We start from the raw sequence: 6,000 nt of genomic DNA, 5'->3' as shown, positions 1-6,000 counted from the left end.
ACAGTTGAACCATTTATCTGTGAAACCTGCTTCAGATTGGGGCTCATTTAATTCCGAGTTGGAGTTGATTAAAGCGCAAGCCCATAAACGTACCCAAAATGGTTGCTTTGAACCAAAATGGCCTACTTCTTCAATTTTGTGCATGGGTCCTTTTCAGTTATTTGAATATGGTAGACACGTCCATTGAATTTTTGTGTTGATGAATGGAAACAGGTGTCTAAGGCTAATTATGCTAATTATTCATGTATGAAAAATTGCTGCTGTGAATCAAAATGTCTTACTAAAAAGCTTAGCAATTTAGCGTGGCTCAGCTGTCTTGGATACCTGCTTTCGATTGGGGCTCATTTGGGTGAATCCCCTAGTAGGATGTTCTATCGAATTAGCTAAAAAGACAAAAGGCTTAATTTAAGGCATAGGTCCTTGAGAAATTTTCGTGCGTCTTGTCATGATGGCATGTCAACTGAATTTCGCGTTAACTGGTGAAACTGGTCTCAGGGGCAACATTTTCTTTACTCCTTTGACCAAAATGGCAGATTTCCTCTTTAATTCCAGACATGTGTTCTTCAGACTTTTTTTTATGTATCCTGTCATGATACATATGACCACCGAATGTTGTGTCGATTGGTGAATCAAGTGGGAACTCATCAAGGTCCATCAGTCTAGTATTCACGGGCTCATTTGGCTGGATTCCTTTTGAGGAGTTCATTAAAGTACCACTTTTAGACTTGGTCTGACGACGACAAAATGATTTCATTGACATGAAAATGATGAACTAAACATGTCTCTTAGATGACTGAAAAACTGCACGAGATGCATGCGCGTTTCTGTTGTTGGGACAAGACTGGATGAAAATGCGAGTGGCTGGCCCGCCAGATGTTGAAAATGCACGATCACCGTGCCGATGTCCATTCGAAGTCCTCATATCTCACACATCTTATGTGATGTTATTCAACAATCTGCTACATTTCATAGTAAGACGAAGGTTTTCCACGTTGCACCTGATGCAAGATAGCTTCAAGCTAGAGTTAGCTTTGGTGTGCTAACGTCACTTTATTAGCTTATGTGCGTGTTACTGTTACGTGTAGATGATGCAGGGATTTTTGGCCCAGCAGCAAGTGTAACACGTCATATTGACCCATATTTGAAACATGGAGGGATATTAAACATTTTAGACCAGCTGCTGTTCCCTATGCAGATTCATTATAATTTGGGTCATTGCTCATAAAAAAAAAATCTGATCGGAAAACATCAGTACAGAGTGGTTGCCAGTCATGTTAAAAAGCTATCAAAGCGTATTTTTGTTTTGCTTGTTTGACAGTTGAGTCCATTCTGATTTCTCAATATGGTAGTATTTTTTCGAAATGTGTTGAACTTGATTGATGCACATGATGATGTGCATTTGGTTAAAGACTAATACTTTCATTTATTTTAGTAAAAGGAAACCAAAGCCTGTTCATGAACTAAAATTAGACATATAGACTTGACTAATATTAAAACTAACACTTCAACAAAAATGGCTGCCAAAAACTGGATCCATGGATCCAAGTTATGAATTTAAAAGTCTAGACAGGGTCAAATGACATTAATCTGTAGGGCTTATAGTGTAGAATGTTTCTATCTTTTAGTGAGTAGTGTCCATACTTCTTGTGACATTTGTTTGGTGGTGTACTGCGACTTTGTTTTTTGTTGTTTTTTTTTTAAATGTATGGCCCTATAAAATTTGAGACACTCACCCTAACACTGCTCTAGATTGAAAAGCATCAAAGTGGTCTCCGCGTCTGTCTATAAATCTGTAAGGAGCCATTGGTGGCAAACGTCTAGACACCCTGAGGGTATCCCCCGTTTTCCCCAGATACTACAAAAGTCCCCCTGGACTAAAGGATCAATAACCACACACAATCATTATCGTGCAACGTGGGGCTAATTGCATGTGCTGTTGACCGGCATAAGTTAATAGGTCTCCGTGTTGTGGTCTCTGACTCATCCGCACCCACACTGATTTCTATTTGTTGCTCTTTCTCCCATTCAGCGACGCGTATGCGAAAACATGACTGCCGATAATTAGAGAACGCCTTCATCTTCATCAACCGCGCCACTGTCGACACAGTCATTAGCGGGGACGGCGCAATGCAAACAGGTCCAAACAAATAGCCCGACGCGGCAGACACGCGAGGAAACAGATGAAGAATGTTAAGAGCTCGCAGCTAACAAAAGTAACTATGGAAACGGGCAGCTCTACATGGCACTAGCTTCCACAGCTCTCTCCAGAAATAAAAAACTGTTGGACCAAGAGCGAATCAGGTAAAGACAAAAGATCCCGGGTGAACCTATTTATAGTGGAGCTTACATAACATACATAGACCTATGTTGGCTCAGGCAAGTTTGCCGCTCGACAGCAAAGCCTCTGTGGGGCAAAGATTTCATAAAAAGCAAAAAAAAAAAAAAAATGGAAAAAAGGAATAGAAAGACAAGGAGCGGCGTGCACGACGTTGGCTAATGCAACAAATGGAGGCAGGAAGGTTTGCTCATTTTGATGCCAAGGAACATGCACTGAAATGTTGTCTGATTCAGAAAGCGCTCATGGCCGCCAGCTTCAACCATTAAGCGCAGATATAAATTGCATAAAGCGCAAGAAGCCTTGTGTTTGTTTTCGTGCAGAACATTGGGTGGCTGCAGCTTCCCCTTGTATGAACATATAGGCCTGAAAAGTCTGTGAGAGCCGTCCCAATCACCAAAAAACAGTCCCCCTGAAAATTACAGCCTGTCACCAGATCTTCAATGTAAATTGATCATTAGCATAATTATCCACTTACACTGCTTTAATTCTAAGTAGCTCTCCATTGTAAAGTAAAACGATAGCCAGGCAGTACTGTATTCAAAAAGCCTCTTCTGGTGAATGCCTTATTAATTAGCTCCCTCTAGCATACAGTCAGACTTTTGCACAGTGTTGCATGAGTCGATTCAAGTATAGTACACTAAACCGCAACTGAAAGTGAATCATTCGAACTTCGAAAATCTAATGAAAATAGTTGTCATTTGCATTTTACAAACAACAATAAAAGATATGGGAAGGTTATAAGAAATTCAGAAAAAGTCTCTCCTCCTCTGATGAATGTCTTAATAATTACAGTAGCCCCGTCTAGCAAATATTTGAAGTAAATACAATCAAAATTATAATTACTTTGCTCCAGTTGCATTTTTTTTCTTCACATAAATTGAATGTACTTTGTACATATACAGTACATATATAAAAAATTGTAGTGTAAAAATTTTAACAAAAATTAAATAACATCATAAAGCCATAGCGGAAGATTTTAATCAAAGATTAAATAACTTAATTCAAAAGAAACACTTTTTTAAAACGAAAATAGGAACAAAAATAATCATCATACATTGAAATCAAATAATTTGTATATGTTACTACAGGTTAAGTAATAAACATATAATGGTAATCGTAACAATTCTACTCATTTGTTACAATAAAATATCAAACTTGTTATTTAAAATATATATTTTTTTAATTTAGTTCTGCCGTCTTTCAATTTAAATGTAAAAACGTAATAACTTCTAAAGATATTAGTCCTAATAGTAATAATTTGAAGATAAAGTTAAATTAAATCATTATAACACTTATGAATGTACAAACGGAATAGGAAAATAAAATTTAAAATAATCAAATTGCCAAAAAGTCAATTTCCAGGAAGGAGGCATCTTTGCAGTTATCATATAAACATACATTGATTTTCATTATTGACATCAACCTATCAGGCCACTATATTCTCTAACAATTACATGACCGCATGCACTACACTTGATTACTAGTGAGCGATCAATTATTATTAATATTGCCTATAGACAATGGTAATGTTGAAATTATATGCAAATGACTACATTCTGACTCATCTGTTTATTATGCAGTCACATTAGTTAGCTCTGATGCTGTTTGCCTATTATCCCATCATCGCACTGGAAAAAAGGGTCTTGGGTGAGGGGGATGGATGGCACACTGAGTGCCTTAGTCACACACATTGTCTACACTCTCAAAGAAATACATGCATTTTGGAGCCGCATAAAAGACAACGTGGAATCCATTTCCTCTGCGAGACACTGCAAAAGGCACAGGATATTGCTCATCTGTGTTAAATGCTTTACTTCCATGTTTTGCCTTCATAGCGCAAAAAGGTCAAATGATAGCCAGCGCGACTGATCCCGCTGACAATCGCTGGACGTCGACAAAGTCACAATCTGAACTGCGAAATGCATTGGAATAAAAACAGCAAATATTCAAAAATAATCTACTACTAGTTTAATAAATTGGAACACCTTTCAGCTCAACACTGGTTGAGGTCTGATTGCTTTGATTAAAAAAAAGCCTAAAGGGAGAATTTGCACTCACAATGAAAAAAAAAAATAAAATAAAAAATAACACTTCTTCACGTCCGCTGTTAACTGTAAAAAGCAGACACATACCCCTTGAGTGGAAAAACTACTCCTTTCCTTCCCCCCCTTCACGACTATGTTTGGGAGAAAAGACCAAGGAAGATACAGAAGACGGCACAGACACATCTGGCCAAAATGATGGTTTTTATGGCTCATGACTGCATCACGAGATCTGATCCTGCGTTCGTTGACCTGGCAGTAGGCGGAAACGCAACTCCACAACAGGAAATTCGCTAGTTGAGACAGCAGGTGGAGAACATGCTTTTATTTTGAAGGCCGGGAAGTGTGAAGGAGGGGAAGTGTGGAAAATAAGTAACTTGTTGAATGCTTGCAGACTTGTCATCTGTTGGACCCAAATAATCATACAATACGACAAAACCAACCCCAGGACTCGCAATGAAAGCAGCTGGATAAGTACGCGAGTAAGTGGCGCGTTTGAAGCGTGTCCACAGCGGGTTTGAAGAGGAAGTTAGCCAGCTAATTGTCTTTAACCTAACCTCTTCCGTTAGCATCTCTCCCGAGGGGGCATCATGCACGTTTTTTTGTTTGTTTTTTTTTAGGGGGGGAGGGGGGGGGGGGGGGTCAGAAGGGTACCCAGGTCAAGCGTGGAGGGTTGCGGCCGGACGGGCAAAAAAAGAGTCAAGTGCCCAGCTCTGCTCATTCAGTGCAGACCTTTTCAGAGTGAGTGAAATGACATATAAATGTCATTGGGATAGAATGAGGCATGTTTTCCCCTAAAATTGTGGTTGAATTCAAAACAAGTGTGACTGCTGGGGAGATTCAAAATTGTTACACTGCCAGAAAAGCTGTCATCTTCTGCGAAATGTGTTGAAACTGCAAATCTGCACTTTTCACAGTCTGCATGCTGTTGTGCTACTCGATAGAAGTCACTATTTATAGGTATGCAACCTCGCTGCACCCCTCCAAGCCTCCAACTTTACAACCGCATTCAGCCCATTCAACGGATTCGTAGAAGCCATGAGGTGAGAGTCACATGCACGCAGACGGCCAGCATCACCGCTCTGACTACCTGGCTTTTATATGTGGTGTCAAAGTATTAATAAGAACGTTGCCACTAGATGTCCCCCAGTGTGAACGTGTCATGATGTCGCAATGAGTGCACACAAGTCAATTTTGGTGTCTTTTGATGTCAGCTAATTAAGCGGTGAGCCCTCACAACAACCAGGCTCCATGGAAACTATGCAAAAAATAAAATAAAATAAAATAACTCTCAAAACACTAACGTCAGTTGGAGGCCTTCAAATGAACAAAAGTGACAAGAGAGAGATGCTCAGGTGGCTGCGCCTCAGGCCACGGTGCGCTTAAGGTTAATGTAAGCTATGATCGAGCAAGTGCTGGCATATACCAGGCGAGGAGTTTAAGGCAAGGTCGATAAAAACACATTCATAATGTTCTAACCCATTTATGTTGTTCAAACTAAATTCCATTTAACTTCCATTGGGAGGTGTGAGAAATTGGAATGGCGCTCGTACTGTATATTGTCCGACAATGATATGTTCCCCCCCAGTTTGCTTTTTCACAATTCAAAACAACCAAGAT

This window comes from Filicampus tigris, chromosome 6 (assembly GCF_054856515.1).
Source record: "Filicampus tigris isolate MCC_2025a chromosome 6, RoL_Ftig_1.0, whole genome shotgun sequence".
NCBI classification, from domain to species: domain Eukaryota; kingdom Metazoa; phylum Chordata; class Actinopteri; order Syngnathiformes; family Syngnathidae; genus Filicampus; species Filicampus tigris.
The sequence above is the reverse complement of the archived record's forward strand: the minus strand, read 5'-3'. Positions refer to the sequence as shown.